Source organism: Bos taurus, chromosome 1 (assembly GCF_002263795.3).
Source record: "Bos taurus isolate L1 Dominette 01449 registration number 42190680 breed Hereford chromosome 1, ARS-UCD2.0, whole genome shotgun sequence".
Taxonomy (NCBI): domain Eukaryota; kingdom Metazoa; phylum Chordata; class Mammalia; order Artiodactyla; family Bovidae; genus Bos; species Bos taurus.
Genome location: NC_037328.1, coordinates 96815450 through 96837777, shown reverse-complemented (window position 1 = coordinate 96837777; position 22328 = coordinate 96815450).

Genomic DNA, 22328 nt, shown 5'->3' with positions numbered 1-22328 from the left:
GAGAAATGCTGGGCTGGAAGAAGCACAAGCTGGAATCAAGATTGCCGGGAGAAACATCAATAACCTCAGATATGCAGATGACACCACCCTTATGGCAGGATGTGAAGAAGAACTAAAGAGCCTCTTGATGAAAGTGAAAGTGGAGAGTGAAAAAGTTGGCTTAAAGCTCAACATTCAGAAAACTAAGATCATGGCATCTGGTCCCATCACTTCATGGCAAATAGATGGGGAAACAGTGGAAACAGTGACTGACTTTATTTTTCTGGGCTCCAAAATCACTGCAGATGGTGATTGCAGCCGTGAAATTAAAAGATGCTTACTCCTTGGGAGGAAAGTTATGACCAATTTAGACAGCATATTGAAAAGCGGAGACATTACTTTGTCAACAAAGGTCTGTCTAGTCAAGGCTATGGTTTTTCCAGTGGTCATATATGGATTTGAGAGTTGGACTATAAAGAAAAATGAGTGCAGAAGAATTGATGCTTTTGAACTGTGGTGTTAGAGAATACTCTTGAGAGTCCCTTGGACTGCAAGGAGATCCAACCAATCCATCCTAAAGGAGATCAGTCCTGGGTGTTCATTGGTAGGACTGATTTGAAGCTGAAACTCCAATACTTTGGCCACCTGATGCAAAGAGCTGACTCATTTGAAAAGACCCTGATGCTGGGAAAGATTGAGGGCAGGAGGAGAAGGGGATAACAGAGGATGAGATGGCTGGATGGCATCAGCAACTCAATGGACATGGGTTTGGGTGAACTCCGGGAGTTGGTGATGGACAGGGAGGCCTGGTGTGCTGCTGTTCATGGGGTTGCAAAGAGTCGGATACGACTGAGCGACTGAACTGAACTGAATCTTCTGTTTAATTTCTGGATAGTATTCTATTATGTAAATATATGACAGTTGATTTATTCATGAATATGGGTTGATCCTAGTTTGGTGCTATTATAAATCATAGTGCATGAATGTTCTTGGACATAACCTTTAGTGCACATATATGTGTATTTCTGATAGTTATGTATTTTGGAGTCAATTGCTGGATCATAGAATATGCAGCCTTATGTACTTAGCATTAGTAAATAATGCTGAGCATTTTCCATAGTGGTTGTATTGATTTACATTTTCACCAGCAGTATATGAGTTTTGGTTGCTCCACATTTTTGTTAGCACTAAGTGTGGTCAGTCTTTTAAGTTTTAGTCATCTAGGAAATGTATTGCAGCATCTCATTTTAGTTTTAATTTGTATTTTCTGATGACTAATGAGATTGAGATCCTTTTAATCTCATTGACCATTTGGATAACTTCTCTTGTAAATTGTCTCTTGAAGTCTCTTGCCGACTTTTCTACTGAGTTACCTTTTTTAAAAAATTGATTTATGGAAATCCTTTATAAACTTTCATTGCATGAATTACAAATATCTTTTCCCACTCTGTGACTTACTTTTTTTCACTCTCTTAATGGCATCTTTTGATGAATAGAATTTTTTTTTACTTTAATCCAGTTTTTAAAATAATTTCCTTTGTTATTTTATCTGCTTATATTTCTCTATGTCTAATATGAAAATATTAATCTACATTATTTTCATTAAATTTTAATATTTTACCTTCTCCAGATAGATCTTCAATCGATCTGGCATTGATTTCTGTGTAAGGTAAAGTAGGAGTCATTCCATTTTTTAAAACATTCACATAAATAATTGACTCAGCTTTGAAAAGATTGTCCTTTATCTCTACTCTGCATTGCCACCTATGTTATAGTTCAGGTCCATAGGCTTAGAGATCTGTTTCTAGACTCTATTATATTTCATTCATCTATTTAACATTTCAATACTACACTCTATTAAAAACCATATCTTCATATGTCTTGAATTTATTCAAGAACTTCCTTTCAAAATTATCTAATATTTTTGCTTATTCTTGACCTTTTGTACTTCTTTATTAATTTTTGAATCATCTGTTTCATTTCTATAAAAGAATCTACTTAGAATTTCAACTTGGATTGTATTAAATGTTGAGATTAGTTTTAGGGAGGATCAATTGATTTACAACATGGAGTATTCTAACCCACAACATGCTGGAGCCTTCCATTTATTTAGATATCTTTTATTTTTCTCAGTAATTTAATAATTACTGAATTATCTTAGTAATTTAGTAATTTTAGAGTTTTTGGTAGAGGCCTTGTGTATCTTTTGTTAAATTTATTCCTAGGCAATTGAAATATTTTTTATTTTGTTATGTTTGCATGTAGAAATACCACTGATTTTTAAAATATTGACTTGGTACCCTGTAACTGTGCTGAATTAAATTATTAGTTCTAAATGTTTAGTGTCTGTGGATTGCCTATACTATCATGTTGTATACAAATAACAATAATTTCATTTTTCTTTTCCAGATGTTATTTATTTTTGCATTGCACTGGCTATGACTTCCAGTACAATGTTTAATAAGAGGGATGGTAGCAAACATTCTTGCTCTATTTCTAATCTCAGAATTTGAAATCTATGCCTACTTCTTTGTATTTACCTTTACATTTAAACATCAATCCACAAAAAGCATCTTTAAAAACATAGTAAGAGGTGGGAATTCCACTCAGTTTTTTCTACATATTGATATTTTTTCCAATGCCCTATTATAAATAATACATTTGTTTGCTACTGATTTGACTTGTCCCTTTGATTTTATACCAGATAAGCAATAATGATCAGTTGTGTCAGTATAGGAGTGATAGATTTTGTGAGACATGGCCAGATTTTGGGTATTGTTTAAAAGACCTTTTATTTTTTCTAATTTAAATGTTAGTACAACCCACGAAAACAGAAAAGATTGCATGTACTCTGGGTGTGGCGTGACAGTGATAAAGATTTCTGGTTATTTGCTTAGCTTAAGAGTACGTCTAGTCAAGGCTATGGTTTTTCCTGTGGTCATGTAGGGATGTGAGAGTTGGACTGTGAAGGAAGCTGAGCGCCGAAGAATTGATGCTTTTGAATTGTGGTGTTGGAGAAGACTCTTGAGAGTCCCTTGGACTGCAAGGAGATCCAAGCAGTCCATTCTGAAGGAGATCAGCCCTGGGATTTCTTTGGAAGGAATGATGCTAAAGCTGAAACTCCAGAACTTTGGCCACCTCATGCGAAGAGTTGACTCATTGGAAAAGACTCTGATGCTGGGAGGGACTGGGGGCAGGAGGAGAAGGGGAAGACAGAGGATGAGGTGGCTGGATGGCATCACTGACTCAATGGATGTGAGTCTGAGTGAACTCCGGGAGTTGGTGATGGACAGGGAGGCCTGGCATGCTGTGATTCATGGGGTTGCAAAGAGTCGGACACGACTGAGCGACTGATCTGATCTGAAGAGTACGTAATTCTTATCATAGATATCTTTATAAGGGCAGCAGTTCACTATAAATCTGCTTGATACCAAGAATCAAGGCAATAAGGAATTTAAAGTTGTTCATGTGGCATCTGGCCTGTTGGCAAAGAAGAGCTGAAGAAATGTGTATCTATGTATGCAGGTTGATCCAAAAGAAGTTAGCTGTTAGACTTCAGTGTTTTATGCATCTACTGAGATATTTGTGTGGGTTTTCACATATAGTGGAATCATGTGGTATAAATCACATTGATAGATTTTCTAATATTCTCTGTGTTATTGTGTTTAAACTTTCTTGATCATAATATTATATTTAATATTCTATTCAATTCAGTTAGCTGAAGTGGTAGATGCTGTTTGTGCCCTGCTCATACCCACATGGGATGAACCATTTCCATGCATGCTGAGCCCACTACCAGTATCTGTGACTCTTGGCTGAGAGTTTTCTCTAGTCATTGGAACCTCCTCTGTCTGTATGCAGGTCAGGCTGCAAGTACCAGAGAATTCACACTTTTCCCATGACAAGGGCAGCCCTCAGCCAATGACTGATGGAGTTGAGAGGATAAAGGACCTATCTTCTATGCCCCCTTGGAAGGATAAATCTGAGACATGTGTTCTCCATTGGCTTCCGGTCTAAGCTAATGGATTAAACACAAGTTGCCCACCATGATAATGTGCTTGAAAAATGCACTTGTTTCCTTTCATTCTCTTACTCCCTTACTGGTGTTTCCTAGAGTCACCTTCTAAGCAAATCATTGCCCATGAATCTTTATCTTAGTATCTGTTTCTGGAGTGTCCCCAAATAAATAACTAACATTTTCTTTTAAATTTTGCACCTACGTTAAAAAGTAAACCCAGCCTGAATTTTAAAATCTTATTTTGCCCTTTTACAGTTTTCTTATGAAAATTATACAATCCTAATTAAGTTAGTTTGATAGCTTTACCTTTTTTCTTTTTAAAGAACTTATGTTAGAGAGTGATTATCTGTTCTTCAAAGTTCTATAAAACTTATCCAGAACCATCTGGGGGTGATGATTTTGGGGGAGGAAAGATAAAGATTTGACTGTAATTATAATTTGTCTGATAGTGATTGGTTTACATAAATTTTCTATTTCTTCTTGTGTAAACTTTGCTATATTTTATATATATTGCAAAAAGTTATTCACTTTAACTAGGGTTTCAAGTACATTGGTTTATAGTTGTTTATAATAGCTATGTGAAGTGAAGTGAAGTGAAGTCGCTCAGTCGTGTCCGACTCTTTGAGACCCCATGGACTGTAGCCTATCAGGCTCCTCCGTCCATGGGATTTTCCAGGCAAGAGTGCTGGAGTGGATTGCCATTTCCTTCTCTGCCGGGGTCCAGCCCCGGCTGATCCAGGGAGTTCGAAGCAGGGACGGCGTCAGCGAGGATCAGGATACAATAGCTTCAATTAGATATTAATTAAAGATGTAAAGAGTACTAGAATGAGGATAGCTCAGTAGGAAAATTCAGTGGAGAAAAGAGGCTGAGTAGCTTGGTTTACGCGGGAGACCAATAAAACTTCAAGACAAGAAGTTTGCACCACTTATGTAGGCCGCAGGCGTCCTTCCATTCTCCCAAAGGAGAGGAGACACTGAGGCTTCCCCGGTCGGATCTTAGAAGCCCAGGCATAATTAGTAAGCATGGTGGGTTCCGCGCTCCAGATGGAGACTCAGCAGAGTGAGAGAGAGAGCGACATGGGGAGACCAGTATTTCGAGAAACTGATCCCAATTCTTTATTTTCCATGGTCTACTTTTATACACTGAGATGTTATGCAAAAGTCACGCGGGGTCAGCAGTCCTGACTTTTATCAAAGTCGGTGCTTCATACAAATGTATACAGAGGTCTTAGGGGTGTTACATCATCTTCTGGCCAGGGGGCCTGCTGACAATTTATGACCCTCTCCTTGTGACAGCAGTCAGTCAACCAGGACACTTATTTCTCCAGGGGTGATTATTCTTAAAACAGACGCCACCCAAATAAAGTTACATTCCTATAGGGTGAGGGTGTAGTGGGTTTTAGTTAAGGAAAGAATTTACTTAGCCTAAGGTCTAATGTGATTTATATCAAAGGTTAATACTTATTTCTTCTATATATTCATTAATGTGTGTAAGGGCAGGGGATGTAGAGACATAGCAATAAACATTGGCTCAACAAATGAAAAACCCTTCACCAATACAATTTCTCATCAGCCCACTATACTTATACTAATGGTTTTCTAACTTTTCTAAGGAACCTGTTTTTAGAAGGTTTAAAGCATCTCGTGCCTCTCACAGTTGGGAGGCTGTGAGCAATCACATGTGGCCGGACAAGCCTGTCAGGCAGGCTAGAGAACCTTCAGAGGCGTTTGTAGGTTAAAACACTCTTGTCACGCCCAGGAGTTTTTATTAACTGGAGCTCTAAGTTAACTCCTTCTCCGAAAGATGTGGTGGGGGACAGCCCCCCGTAAAGTCAGAGGTGTAGGTGAGAGCACAAAGTAGTAAAGTAGGCAGGCTCTGGTTATGGGGGTAGATGCTCGAGGATTTCCAGGGGGACTCCTGAGGCTCGATCCCGCCTTTGCATATGTCGAGCCTCCTTCCTCATGACCTTTGCCATGGGTGGAGTGCCTCACGCCAGCCCCCAACACTTCTCCAGGGGATCTTCCCGACCCAGGAATCGAACCTGGGTCTCCCACATTGTAGGCAGACACTTTACTGTCTGAGCCACCAGGGAAGCCAAGTAAGTGCTATATTTTATATATATTGCAAGAGAGTTATTCACTTTAACTAGAATTTCAAGTACATTGGTTTATAGTTGTTCATAATAGTCATGTAAGTGGTATGATGAAGCTAATTCATACTGGTTCATAAGAGGTGATGACTGTTAAATTTTCAGTAATGATGAGTGGTTAATATCACATTGGTAGTTGGTCACAATTGGAAATTGGCTATGGTGGGAGTATTTACTCCATGGAAATGGGTAAACACTACACATTAGGATTTTCTTTTCTACTAAAGTGGTTGTTGAAATTGCCTGCACAACACTGTTTACTCTCATAACTCACTGGTCCCTCCTTCTCAATCTCCTTTATTGATTTTTCCTCTTTTCCTTAACTCTTAAGATTTCAGTGTCCCATTACACAATCCTTGGTCCCCTTTTCATCTCTGTCTATACTGACTGCCCCTGGTGATCTTGTCTAGTTTCAGGGTTTTAAACCCACCCATATTCCCATGAGTTCCAAATTTCTATCTCTAGCCTAGACCATTCTCCTAAATGCTAGACTTACATGGCCAGTTGTCAACTGAACTCTCTTCCTTGATGTGTAACAGACATTTTGGATTTAACATGATCAAAGCTGACCTCCTGATATACTCCCCCAGGCCTGCTGTCTCAGTTGTTGGCAACCCCACATTCCAGTTACTCAATCAGGAAATCTTATAGTCATTCACAATTTCTGTCTTTCTATCATGTTGTAGATCAATATATACACAAATTTGGTTATTTCTCACTCTTCTACCCTAAGTCCCCACTCTCTCTTAACTGATTTTTGCCGTAGTCTCCTAATGGGTTTTCTGCCACCCAGCCTTGCCCTCTGTAGACTCTATCATCAAATCCTTCAAGTAGCCAGAATGATCCTTTTTTAAGCATCAGATTATGTTACTCCTCTGCTCAAAAATTTCTGCTGGCTCCCAGTTTCATGCAGAATACAATCCAGAGCCCCTGTGATGGGCCTCACCTTTACTTTTAAGACCATATCTCCTACCAAATTCCCCTCCCCTCACACTTACTCTAGTCACATTGGTCTTTTCACTGCTCTTCAGAACAAACAAACAGAAAACCCCAAAACCTCCAAACCCAAAAAACAACACAGGCAAGCTCCTGCCTCAGAGCCTCTGGAATATTCTTCTCCTAGACAATTGCACAGCCTACTTCCTAACTTGATTCAAAAACCATATACTATATGATCGCTGTTTATGATGTCTCTCTGAGCCCTACAAGGGTAGGATATACATCTGTTCATTGATATATCCCCACAGTGAAGCAGAGGGTTGCTGATACACTGTGGTGCTCAGTACACATTATATCTGATGAAACAACCTATTGGCTCAATCAGTGAAGATGTGGCCTTGCTGCTCTATTAACTAAGATTCAGGGCTCTGCGTTGTCTTCCCAGGAAAATCTCAGGTAACAGGACACACCAGTCCATGCTTTCATATCACACCTTCTGAGAGCAGCTCCCGTGCTGTCCTTTCCTCTGTCTGGAGGAAGCAGATCTAATTTTCTTAGGAAATCACAGTTGGAATCACTCCATCCCTTCTCTGCCATCCTTAAGTGTGAAATCCTACTTGGAATGTGAAGAAACTTTACCCTTCCCTGGCTGACAGCTTTATACTCTTTTGGAATCCCTCAAATTAGGATTAGATTGGGAGGCAGATTTTCTAAATATTTATTTTATTTATTTATTTGGCTGTGCTGTGTCTTTTTTTTTCTTTTGCTAAACCCCTTTTGAATGACAGGGCCAAGGCCATGGCACAGTTCATCTCTTTTTAAAACATTTTTAAATTAATTTATTTTAATTGGAAGATAATTGCTTTACAATATGATGGTGGGTTTGCCATACATCAGTATGAGTCGGCCATGGTGTGCTGGGGCTTCATCTGCCATGGGGAATCTTCAGTCTTCATTGTGGCACACAGTATCTTTACTTGTGGCATGTGGACTTTCCGTTGTGGTTCGTAGGATCTAGGTTCCTGACCAGGGATTGAACCTGGCCCCCTGCATTGGGAGCGTGGCGTCTTAGCCACTGGACCACCAGGGAAATCTCTGAAAGGCAGATTTAAAGCTTGGTTAGGTTTTACCTCTGCTTACCAGCCTGCTTTCCCTGAATTAATGCCCTCTATTTAAAGGAAAAAGGAACCTGCTTTTAACTCTGCCCCTGAAATTAGAAAGTTAGTCTTTAATCAGCCAAATACAAACAGGTAATGATTCATAAATAGGCTTAACAGTGTATCGAGGAGATTTAATTCAGTGGAGTATAACAGTTTTACTTTTTCCAATTACCTCTTTAAACTATGCTCTGATAAGTCCTCCATTTCTTATTTCTTAACAGTATCTTCAGCTGATTCCATAACTTCCTTGCCACTATTGCTAATTCAAAGTCCAGTTCAATTTCACAGTCTATTACAATTCATCCACTCCCCTCCCTCCAACACAGGCCTGACAGACCTCTGATTTTGTAAGCAGAGGAGTGGAGGTGCACATGTCCCACCTTCTCCTCTTCTAGGTCTCCATCTTCCTGGACAGTAGGGAGCTGGATGGAGAGATGGTACAGGAGGGTCATTTTCCATACCTGGCCACATGTGTGTGTCAGGGAGATGTCCCTGGACCATTCAGTTTTGATATGGTTCTGTTTGATGCTGGTGGCCTCTGCTGATGCAGAGGTTTTGCACAGATGCTATTCAGGTTTTTTGAGGGTGGTATCGAATTTTGTCTGCTTTCCTTCCCTTTCCACCCTAGTACTGAGAATCCCTCAGTGAAAGACAAATGGGTCTCTTTTTGGTCTGGCAAGTGGTCCAGGTCTTTACCCGCCCTTTCTGATGGGGTATCACCTCACCTGGCCCAGTGGCTGCTTTGGTAACCCTAAAACTCCTCTCTCCTGCTACAGCTTCTATGCTTCTTGCATGATGTCATCAAAACCACTGAAGTATGTTCCACACCCCGTGAGAGTTCTGGGGGCCTGGATTGAGGCTGTCTCAACTGTCATTTCTGTACATGGCATGACACATTATAGCTCTTTCTCATCCTGACAACCCTCCTTTAGACATATCCATACAAGAAGCAAGCACCAGTCTCTAGATTCAGGAGTATCTCCTCTCCCCATCAGTGACGCAATGTCAATATGTCCTAAGAATTCTATTATCACATTCTGGCTCTCCCTGGAAGGCATTGTCAGAACAGGATTTCGACTCCATTGCTTAGCGACCATCCATATGGGGATAAGATGATAGGTGCCACTTCTTGCGAGTACCTCCAATCTCTGCAAAAGATTTCCAGGACTTCCCTAGTGGTCCAGTGGTTAAGAATCTGCCTTCCAATGCAGGGTACACGGGTTTGATCCCTGGTCCAGAAAGTAAGGTCCCAAATGCTGTGGGGCAGCTAAGCCTACACTCCACAACTACTAAAGCCTGTGCGCTGGAGCCCGAGTGCCACGCTAGAGAGAAACCCCCGCGCCACAGCGAAGATCCTGTGTGCAACAACTAAGACCTGATGCAGCCAAAATAAAAATAAATAAACAAATATTAAAAAATAAAGAGGGATCCTTTCTCTCTCTCAAAAAAAAAAAAAAAGATTTCCTTGGAGTCTTCTCTCCATTGTGTGGTACTAGGTGATGTGTGGTTGTGGGTTGGTGTCCCCTCCAATCTGAGTTCCTTTTCCACAATAGAGAGGTCTCTGGGAAAGAGCTTCTCAATCAGGAACTGCAATTCTCAGCCCGCTTTGCATCTAGGTTTGCCCACGTGACTTGCTCTCACTGGTGAAAAGTGAGCAGAAGTGATACAGGACACTTCCAGAGTGAAGCATTTAAGAAGTAGAATTGCTCCCTGCAGGCACTCTTTCCACTTCCAATGCTTGGTTGCAGATGATGATGAAGACTCAGGGAATGATGGCAAAACCAAATGATAGGAGAAGTCAGAATCCCTGAATCACGTATAGATAGGAGCTCTCTGCTAAATGAGAACATCTGGTTTGAACTGTGACGTGAGAAATAAACTATTGTGTTTGAGCTATTCTATAGTTTGGGCTCATTGGTTATGGCAGCCAATATTACACTAACTACTACATGTAAGGAGGAAGCTCCTGTCCTCTCCCCTGGTTAAGGAAGAAAGAAATCTCCCACAGTGAACACTGAACTCCTTCCATGGGACACTGCACATTCTCTTTCTCAATTTCCAGTCTTATATAAACTGCTGCCTCTGCTAAGTCGCATCAGTCGTGTCGACTCTGTGCGACCCCATAGACAGCCCACCAGGCTCCCCCGTCCCTGGGATTCTCCAGGCAAGAACACTGGAGTGGGTTGCCATTTCCTTCTCCATTGCGTGAAAGTGAAAAGTGAAAGTGAAGTCGCTCAGTCGCGTCCGACTCGTAGCGACCCCATGGACTGCAGCCTACCAGGCTCCTCCATCCATGAGATTTTCCAGGCAAGAGTACTGGAGTGGCTTGCCGTTGCCTTCTCCACTTATATAAACTAGAGGCATAAAAAGAAAAAAAAAATTAAAACTAGAGGCAAGAATGAAGCTTGAGAGTAGGAGGGGATGTTTCGGCTTCTATGTAGCTCTGAGCGCAGTGTGTGATCCAGTCATTGACGGTTGTGTTAGAAAGTAAAACTATCTGGTTATCAGTTCTAGGGCAATAGAAAACGTCTCCTTCAGCATGTAGTGACAAGAACTTCTGAAAATATGAAACATGTTCATATTGGACTCCTCATTATCATCATCACAAAGCCTTGAAAGGGCTAGAAGCCTGACATTGGTAATAGATGTGGACTCCCAGCTTTTGTTTATTGCTGCCTTTGTCCCCATCTCTGGCCTGCTAATGTTGAGACTTTGTGGAGGTGCAGCTGTGGTGACCCCAACTGCTGAAGAAAATGTCTTTTGGTTTTGTGGCTGGAGGAACTATTTACGGAATATTAGTCAGGCCTGCCTTTGGTGGCAGTACATGACTGCACATGTACTCCACAAAATGCCTCCTTGACTACCTGCTGCAGAACTGAAGGGTGGTTGGGTCTGGACCGTCAGAATGTGTTTTTATGGCCCTAAGATATCAGTGGGAGTTTGGGAGGTACAGTGAACTGGCAAGAGGCAGTAATCCAGACGGGTGGATAGTGAGTATCAGAGAGGATCTGGGGAGGCAAAAAATGAATGCCCTGGCAGGTGGGAGAACTGTGGCATTGTTTAATTTATATAAGAGGATTGGAAGACAGGAGCTCCCAGGCTGGAGGTCAGAAGGAGGATTCTGGTTTCCAGAAGATGGGGACCAGTGTGGTAGCAAGGCAGGCTTTAGAAGAAACTGCTACATGGCAGCAAATCAGGACAGGGCCTCAGCCACTGAACCTGTAAGAACCACATGAAAAGGTGCATGGAGCTCTTTTTAAGGTTGCCTTGATACCGAGTCAACAAGTGTCTGTTCTGGGGTTATGTAATCTTCCCTGGTGATAGAGATGAATGGCCAAGGGTTGAATCTGCAGATAAAGTTGCTCCTTTAGCCTGGGTCTTGAGATGAAAACTTTGGCTGACCTATAGTGGATGTGTAGACTGAGTGAGAAGTAAACCTCTGTTATCACAGCTGCCAAGATTCTGGATTTGTTTTGTTACTGCAACATAATTGAGCCTAAGCTGATTAATACAGTGACTGAAACAGGATTTGAACTCAGGCCTGTCTGACACCCAGGGGTCACGTTCTTTCCTTCATAGCACGGTAAACCTCACTGCAGAAAAGACATGGAGGCATAAACATTTGTCTCAGAGAAGGTGGCTTCTCTTTCTCTTCCCTCTTCCCACCTCCATCTGTGAGTTTGCCTAGTGGAAGCCTGAGAAAGTGTCAGGAGAGCACAGCCATTCCCAGAGGAGCCCCGCCTAGATGTGAATAAAATGCTTCCACATAGCAGATCTGGTTCCTCAGTTTCAGCCAGCTTCCCTTGGTTTCCCATCAGCCTACCCCTTCTTGGAAGGACTAAAGATGAAAGTTAAAGAAGAGAGTGAAAAAGTTGGCTTAAAGCTCAACATTCAGAAAACTAAGATCATGGCATCCGGTTCCATCACTTCATGGCAAATAAATAAGGAAACAGTGGAAACAGTGGCTGACTTTATTTTGAGGGGCTCCAAAATCACTGCAGATGGTGATTGCAGCCATCAAATTAAAAGACACTTACTCCTTGGAAGGAGTGACCAACCTAGACAGCATATTAATGAGCAGAGACATTACTTTGCCAACAAAGGTCCATCTAGTCAAGGCTATGGGTTTTCCAGTAGTCATGTATGGATGTGAGATTTGAACTATAAAGAAAGCTGAGCACTGAAGAATTGATGCTTTTGAACTGTGGTGTTGGAGAAGACTCTTGAGAGTCCCTTGGACTGCAAGGAGATCCAACCAGTCCATCCTAAAGGAGATCAGTCCTGAGTGCTCATTGGTAGGACTGATGTTGAAGCTGAAACTCCAATACTTTGGCCACCTGATGCAAAGAGCTGACTAATTTGAAAAGACCCTGATGCTGGGAAGGATTGAAGGCAGGAGGAGACAGGGATGACAGAGAATGAGATGGTTGGATGGCATCACCAGCTCGATGGACATGAGTTTGAGCAAGCTCTGGGAGTTGGTGATGGACAGGCAGGCCTGGCATGCTGTGGTCCATGGGGTCGCAAAGAGTTGGACACGGCTTAGCAACTGAACTGAACTGAAAGCAGGGGAGCGAAGAACAGGATGACAGCAAGGAGTTCTGTGCTGCCCAAGCGCTTTCCAGATAGTCTCTCTGGCTTGGCTTAGTGAAGCTGTTGTGATCTGGTGGACAGTCCCTGACCAGAGTGATGGGCCTGCACTCCTTTCCCAGCTTTCTCCCTGCTCCTCAAGTACCTGGGAAATCCATCATCCGAGACTGGATGAAGGCACTTCCCTGTAGGAAGGGGAATGCTCCAAGAGCCTCTCATTCAACACAAATAGGTGATCTAATGAAAATCAGGCTGTCCGTTAAGGCAGAGTGAAATTTTGCTCCTTAGATTGCCAGGTTAAGTCAGGTGAGCAGGGAGAAACAAACCAACCAACCTATGTACAGAGCTCAGCTAACCCAAAAAGGGGTCTGACATTGCTGCTTTTTATTTTTTAAAATACATCAATGACATTTTTCCTCCAGAGAATTAAACTGAGAAAATGGGGTTGGCAACCCCTCCTTCCCTTTGTTCGATTTTCCCCCTAGGTTTCTGTGTTTCAGGGTAAACCCAGCCTGGGTCAGTGGCCTGGAGAATTGCTCAGTCACCTGCTCTGGCATGTCACAGGGGCCAGCGTCCAGGAGCAGGTGTGGCTGCCTAGGAGAGAGAAGGGCAGAATGAGTCAGCTGTTAGCCTGTGATCATGGAAAGGAGAGCTGTGTAGTCAACCACAGGGCACCAGCCATCATTTGTTTTGCTTCTGAAGTGTGTTTGAGCCCCTGTGTAATCTGTCTGCCCCAAGTGTTGGATCATTTCGAGGAACTGATATGCACTTACATTTCTTAGGTCTCTTTCTGCATTCCTGGAATTCAGAGCACCAAAAATATCATTTTGCTCTGTTTCATGATATATTCTTTTGATATGCATTCAAAAAAGGCATTTTGTAGAATATCTAAGGGTCAACACTGATATTTAAGTGATTTACAAAAAGCAAGAGGATAACAAAATTCCCCTTGTTCCACCATATGTATATTTTCTCCTGCTATATTGACCAGTGAAGCTTTCCCTCATTGTAAGTCATCATTTGGGGGAACAAAAGCATCTTATTGGCTCTGGTACTCTCAAGATACCCAATGGCTATAATGGACTGGTCAGTTGACCAGTCCAATGAACCTGGCTTTTGTTTCTTTTTTTTGTTTAATTCTCCACTGTAGTAATAGCCAACATTTGAAGAGGGCCTCACTGCTCCTACAATGCTTTTACATGTGTTGCCTAATCAAACCCTCAAAATATCTGTGGAGTAAGTTGAGCAGAATATCATTAGGAGCCCTCGTATATAGTGGGTCATATAATGGCTCCACCATCATACTGCATGGATCTGGAAAGTGAGGGACCAAGTTGCCTTGGTGTGGTTCTGGACCATGTGCTCTTTTACCTATATAAAGGTGCAAAAAATGAGGCCAAATGAGGAAAGAAAGAAAGGAGAAATTGGGTAAGAGGAAGCAAAGACAGAAGATGAGTCACAGCGTTAATAAAATAGTTGAGCATTTAACCAATGGAAAGCCCCAGTTGGCTGGATTGAGCACTCCATCAGGGAAGACTTGGTGGTTCCCTTCTCTGATTGTTCAGAAGCCCTGAAATGGCCTGAGAACCTCGTGGGGGCATGCACTTCAGTATTTGCTACTTGAATTGACTAACAGGGGGGATTTATAAGGCTTCCTCCTGAATGAAGGAATTCTAATATTTGTATGTGTTTGAGTTTACTCTCTTGTTCTTGTCATAAAATAACTGGTAACAAAGAAAGCATTCCAACAATCTAATTTTCTCTTCCTTATTAGATAATTTCAAATAGCATGAGGGTAATATCTTTCCACTAAAATGGTTGAATTAGTGAGTTGCTCTGATAACATATCTCCTATATTATAATCTAGTGAACTAATTGTTTCTCCAAACTCAGTGTAGGCAGACCCTTGCCTTGTACACAGTGCCTGTGACAAGGACTGTTTTCCTCCTCCTGTATTCTGATTTCCATTTTTTTAAATAAAGAGTTTGTGTCTGGGAATCTTTAGAAAATCGTACTGCTTAGCTTGTAGGTTATTATTCACTTTGATATTTAATTGTTTGCTACCCTTAACATTATTTCAAGCATATATGGCTTAGCTCCCTGACTTAATTGAAAACTCCTCAAGGACAGTGCTGTGGACTCAATAGTCGTTGTTTAGTCACTAAGTCATGTCTGACTCTTTGTGACCCCACGGACTGTAGCCTGCCAGGCTCCTCTGTCCATGGCATTTCCCAGGCAAAAATACTGGAGTGGGTTGACATTTCCTTCTCCAGGGATTTTCCCCACCCAGGGATTGAACCCAAGTCTCTTGCATCTCCTGCATTGGCAAGTGGATTCTTTGTCACTGAGCCACCAAGGGAATTCTGTGGGCTCAGTTGTGTTCCCACAAATACATGTGCTGAACCCTTCAAAATGTCACTGTATTTGGAAAGAGGGCCTTTAACAAAAGCAATAAAATTAAAATGAGGCTGTTGGGGTGGGTTGTAATCCGATCTGACTGTGTCCTTATAAAAAGAGATTGGCTCCTATAAAGAGACACCTATAAAGAGATACCAGGGATGAACACTCAGAAGGAAAAAACCATGACAAGAAGGCAGCCATCTGCAAATCAAGGAAAGAGGCCTCAAAAGAAACCAAACCTGCTGGCATCTTGGTCTTCCAGACTCCAGAGCGGTGAGAAGAGCTGTGGTTGAGCCACTCGGTGGTATTTTGTTGTGGCAGCCCGAGCAGGCTTATAGGGATAGTGACATCTTGAGTTTCTCTGGTGCATCTCCGCCACATTGTGCCTCACAAAATGCCCAGCACACGATTTAGACGGCACTTAATAATACCACCTGCATTTACTTTATTTTTTGTTATGTATTTAGTAAACTTTATTCATGAAATCTTTAACATAATTTATTTCATATGCAGTTATTTTGGTTTCTTGGCCATCAACTTTCTACTTTCATTAACAGAGACTAAATCACCTGCTTGAATAGCTAGTATGTGTCCATGGTAAATATTTTAAACAGCTGTGAAGGACTATATAGTGAAAAATATCTGGGGGCTTTCTAGGTGGCTCAGTGGTAAAGAATCCACCTGCCAAGCAGGAGATGCAGGTTCGATCCCTGGGTTGGGAAGATCCTCTGGGGAAGGAAATGGTAACCCATTCCCATGTTCTTGCCTGGAGAACCCCATGGACAGAGGAGCCTGGTGGGCTATAGTCCATGGGATCACAAAAATTTGGACATGACTGAACACACACACACAAACCTCACTCACATCTCAGTCTCTTGTTCTTTTCTGGAAGCAGCTATCATTACCAATATAGGGTTTATCTATCTTACCAGTTACCTTTACTTAAAAATCTTGGTGTCTGTGTAGGACCTACATATTCATATTACAGATATACAACATACCTATTTATACAAACATATACTTTATGAAGCTCTCTCTCTATATAGATATAAATATATGTCCTCCTCTCTGGTTTTCTTTTCTGTTCTATTTTGTTTTTAACAAATCATAATATAATGGACCCTCTTCTACTTTTTAAAGAGAATAAATTTAATGGTGTATCTTGGGAGTGGTTCCATATAGGACATACTAATCCACATCATTCTCTGTAACTTCTTTTGTTGCGTTTATTTTAAATGTGTTGTCCTGCCTGCTTCCTCCCTGATTAACCCACACACTTTCATATGATAGCCACATGGAGCATGAATAGGAAATATAATTCTAAAGAGGTTCATTCTTGCTGCTGTTTCCTGATATGAATATTTGAGTGAAGGATTTAATCAGGCACTAAAGCCACAGGCAATAAACAGAAGGGTATGGTTTTTAGGCAGTTCGAATAAGCAGGAATAGTCACAGCAAGACATTTTTCAGATAGACCTCGTGTGTTTCTAGTCAGTACTGTAACTACAGCTACCCACCAGCAATCACATTTATATTTGGTGTTTCTCTGACTTTATAATACAATTAATATTGCACCAAGAAATAATAATTTTTTTAAAGAATTGTGCATAAATTCACTATGCTAGAAAACCAAGGTGTTCCTCCTTGTTCCCTACAGTACTTGTTCATTTGTGTAATAGTTTTAATTACTAATCAGAGCAATTATGTATTCTGCTTTTGTCTCTTACAGTGAATCATAAACATTGCCATTTGTTACTGTAGTGCTATTTGTTTACATAATAATTTTGCATGGTTGGATAATAATCTATCCGGTTGATGTATTGTTTCCTCTAATTAAAAAACGGACAACTGTATTATCTGAGCTATAATTAAATAAAGCTTACAAGAAGTCAATCTGACACATATTAATGATATATATACATGTTATGAACGGCAGTGTAATTGACTATAAAATGGAGAGCAGCTCACATAAATCATAATAATCATATTCTATACCCTATGAAATCAGAATGTTTTAGGGGAGGAGTGATGGAAAAGGAAACTATTGAGATGCCCTCCTAAAAAGGAACTGACATTTCTATTCCTTTAAGAGTTAGTTTCAGGAAATGAGGCTGCATTTTTTTCCCCTTTTCTGCATCTGGATCTCTGCTTGCACAGAGATGGAGGGAGAAAAAATTGTGTGCCTCAAATCAGATTAGATTAATTAGATTGATTTCCTAACAACTAGCTGGCAAGTGTGAATCACTAATGGTCTTCTTTAATTCATTAACTTATCAATAAATATTTATTGAGCATCTATCATATGCTGGGTGTGAAATACATAGGGAAGAAGATAACCTCTGCTCCCTTACTGTTTACAGTCTAGATAAGGTGTAGAACCATAACTAACTAAATAATAAAATAATTGCAAGTTTCAATAAACGCTAAGAAAGAAACAGGGCACAATCACAGATAGAAATGAAGGTGGGCATCCTTTAGACAAGTGATCAGAGAAGGTCTATCTAAGTTGTATAAACACTGAAACTTGGAGAAGAAAGCGTCAGCTATACAAAGAGTAGGGGAAAGGAGGAACAGTGGGGCAGAGGCTCTAAGGTGTGGTCAAAGCTGCCAGATCGACATGGCCAGTGGGAGTGCAGTGCGTCAGGCAAAAGGAAGTGTGGGCCTGGGTGAGGTGGAGAGGCACGTAAGGGTCCCCGGGTGCACAGTCCAGGACACCATGGTATGAAACTGGATTTCATTATAAACACATGGGAAGCTAGATGAAACTTAAGCAGGTTCACAGAATAATACAAACCATAGTTCAAAAATAACTTTTGACCCCTGCATGGAAAATAGACTGGGGGGTGGGAAAGAGTGGTAGTCAAGAGAGTAATTAAGAGATGGCTGGTGTCGCCCCCATGAGAGGTGACCGTGGCTGGCACCTGAGTGGCGACAGCGATGGTGGGCACTGATGGTGGGTGTCCATCAGACACAAGGCTGACAGCTGAAATGGCTATGAGGATGAGGAAAAAGGAAGATATCAGTAATGACTCTGGGGATTCTAGGGGCTCCCCAAACTCAGAAGTGGAAGGCAGACAATCAGGAGTTCTCTTTGGATCCTGAAGTTGGAGGTGCCTTATGAGGCATCAAAGTGGAGCTGTCAGCCAGACGGTTAGATACATGAGTCTGGGATCAATTTGGGAGTTGTTAGCAGCCTGATGATATTTGACACCTGAAGACTGGATGAGACTCTGAAGGAGAGTGTGTAGTTATGGAAGAGAAAGGGGCCCAGGACTAAACCTGTGACCTGCCCAAAGATGCCCAGAAATAAATCCTCACATAGTGGGACCTCAAATTCTCTGAGGATTCATCATGTAGTCATTATTACCTGACCCCACCCTCCATGATTGGGAAATTGTCCAGAGGTGTTTTTTCCTTTCAGATCTCTTAGTTTCCTTCCTGCATCTCTCTCTCTCTCTTTTTAAAAACATATTTCTTTATTTCTGGCTCTGCTGAGTCTTCATTGCTGCTCGAGCTTTTCTCTAGTTGGGGTGAGTGGGGTCTCCTCTTAGTTGTGGTGTATAGGCTTTATTATTATTATTATTATTACCGTGGCTGTTCTTGGTGTGGAGCTCTAGGGCACTCGGGCTTTAGTAGTTGTGTTTTCCTGGCCCTAGAGCACAGGCTCAATAATTGTGGCACATGAGCTTTGTTGCTCCGAGCCATGTAGGATCTTCCTGGATCTAACCCATGTCTCCTGCATTGGCAGCTGGATTCTTAACCTGTGAGCCACCAGGGAAGCCCCTGCCTCTCTCTCTTAACTCTGGTATGCTCTGAACCCTGGGAGCCCTCCTACGAAAAAGAGGAGGCGAGTGTGGGTTAGGTCGTTCATGCTCAGTGACTGTGTGGGCCGTCACCTTTAGCAGCTAGACGTTGGAAGCTCTGCACAGTTGCTGTATTATTTGCTGTTTGTTTTTCTCTTTTCATGGGTGCAAGCAGCTATTGAGGATCTTCCCTGAGAGCCAGAATACCACAAGCTCCTACCTCTGCAGCTTCTAATAGTTTGTGGGTCAGTGCTTCACAGCTCAGATGCCCCAGAGTGAGATTTTAAAGTAAGGAGCCAGAAGGGACCTCTGGAAGTATAAAGCCCAAGCCTCTCATTTTACAAATGAGGGAATTTATTCACCCACAGTCCCCCCATGAAATGAAAGATATTTCAGTTTTCATTTCACTAACCACTGATAACTTCCTCTGATCAAGTGAACCCATTAGCCTTCATTCAGTCCATGAGCTGACTTCACTGTGACTCCTAAGAAAAGACTGATTCAATGTTTAAAACCTCTCTGATTAGAAAAAGAAATCGAGTGTATTTCCTGGCCCGAAGCACAGATGTGCTAAGAAATATCTGACTAGTGCTGTACTTTACCCCAGCCTGAAGAAATGATATAGATTGCATTATCCAGCATCATCTCCAGTTTGAGATGCTGCATCTGCAGAGGCTCAGAGTATGCAGTACTGTGAGTGACCATAAAAAACGCAAGAGACCCTATCAATTAGAGCGACAGTTTTGCGTTGGCCTGAGGAAACCCAAGGCCTACAAAAAAGGCATCGTCTTCACAAGCAAGGCTGAAAAATAGTAAACTGACATGTGTTAAGTAATTGATAAAGCATCCTCTTCTGTAAAGACAAGAACCAGAGGACATAATGAATTCAGTGGGGAAAAGACACTGTTTAATCTTTTCTGAGAAATGTCTGATGAGCCCAAGAGGCATTGTTTTCTGATTCTGTCTCTTCTCTACCCATGTTTTGCACCTGATTTATGTGAAGTGTCTCTATGCCTGTTAGTGATTTCAGTGAGAGTTGAGGTATGTACTCTGCCTTCTAGGATGTCAAGATTCATAGATTTTAGGGGCAGCAAGAGCTTTGAAGGTAACTCAGTGCATCTTTCTTACTTTCCAAAGGCAGAATGAGAGAGGTAAAGGGCTTGTTCAACAGAACTCTAAGTAGTGAGACAGGCCCACCATCTGGGACTCAGGATGCCCTGCTTTTTCTGTTGTTTGAATTCCAACTAGTAGAGAGCTGCTTGACATGGGTAAGGTTTTGCTTTCTTTGTTAACTGTTCATTCTATGCCAGTTGGGCTTTTCATTCTATTGAAAAATTGGGAGGAACTAGGATGAAGAAACTTAATCACTGTTAGCATTTTAACACATTGTTTCCCAGAGGTTTTTTCTGTGCATATTTTCAAGTAATTGTTATTTAGTGTTTACATAATTTTCAGTTTTGCAGTTAATATGTTAGAAGCATTTCTAATGAATGCAGAATAGTCAGACAACTGGATATATTATAACTCACTGAATGTTTCTGTGGTTGTTGGGTATTTTGGATGATTACAATTTTTACTACTGTATCTAGCAATATTTTATATGATATAAATTTCTTACGGCATATAGCTTTCCTGATAGATTATGCCCTTAATATGGAACTCCAGAAATAGAATTAAAGAACCATGGTTAAGGTCATCTTGATTCACTCTTGCTTTATAAGGTTAAGTATTATTTTTAAAAATATTTGCTATTTTCTCATTGAAAATGGCACTTGTTTGAGCTCTCACTTCTTTAATGGCTGCTGAGTTCTCCTCTGGACATCTTTACTGTTTCTACCTTAAGCATTTTAGTTTCTTAACTGCTTATAGTTCCCTAAACAAAACAGCCTGCTCCGTGGTTCTTGTTTTCAGGTCTCTCTTGAAGAGGAACCCTAGGGATAAAGTCTCTTTTATTTATCTATAGGTGTCCAGGAGCTTGTGTAGTGCTTGGCACACAGTGGGTGCTCAGTAAATACTTATTTAACAAATGGACGAATGAATGAATGAGTAAATGAAGCTGAACATCCTGCCCTCCATGTTTGTTCAGTAGCTGTGATTTCTGAAGGCATTGTCTGGTTGTGTCCTTTGTTTACTTATCAGAGTCAGATTTTTATTCATTTTTACTGGCGTTTGAGTATGAGAACTCTTTGCCTGTTATATTGGGTCTAATATATTTTTTCCAGCAAATATGGTTTATTTCATGTTTTCAAACAGGGGGTAGACATTGGGCTCACAAATGTGTCATCTCCTGCTGCATTTTGTGTCCTTAAAGGAGCTTGGAAGAGGGGGCATGAAGAAAGAGAGAAAGAGGAAAGATGAGGAGGGCAGGAGGGGAGGGAGAGAGAAGAGAAGGGAAGGGAATTTTAAAGCAGTGAGCTCTGAGAAAAGTCAGACAATCTGGTTAGTCTTTAGGCAGATTTCATGGCTTATTGTTGTGAAAAGGGTGGCTGTGCCGACCACATTTCAGGCCCTCTGAAGCTGAAAAGGTCAACCAGCCCCTGCCTGCAGTGAAAACAAATTCTGATTGTCCATGCAGAGAGGTAGGTTTCGATCAAAAGCACACTCAAAAGCACACGGAGTGGCTGAGTAATTTCTTAACATATTCCATTTGCAAATAAGAAGTGAAAACACCCATTAGTAACCCTTAAATCATTGGTGAATCAGCACTGTCCATAGAAAACAAATCCATACTATCCTATTTACAGTGAAAAGAGAAAGAAGACTCTACTTGCTTCCTCCGCACCCCTCCTCACCTTTTTCGGTTAGTTAGCCTTTCCAGAGAAGGCAATGGCAACGCACTCCAGTACTCTTGCCTGGAAAATCCCATGGACTGAGGAGCCTGGTAGGCTGCAGTCCATGGGGTCGCTAAGAGTCAGACACGACTGAGTGACTTCACTTTCACGCAATGGAGAAGGAAATGGCAACCCACTCCAGTGTTCTTGCTGGAGAATCCCAGGGACGGGGGAGCCTGGTGGGCTGCTGTCTATGGGGTCGCACAGAGTTGGACACGACTGAAGTGACTTAGCAGTAGCAGCCTTTTCGTGTTTTTTTTAAAAAAACATATCAAAAATTGTATCATCACATTGTTCCTCTGGGTCTGTTGGTGAATTTGCAAACTTTAATATTTTCCTGGTTAATGTCTTACCAAGCAGACAGACTCATAAAATACAAGCTGTCAAAAGTCTTCAAGATAACATCAGCCCCCTCTAATCAGCATGGAAGCTTAGGTCTGCTGCTGCTGCTAAGTCTG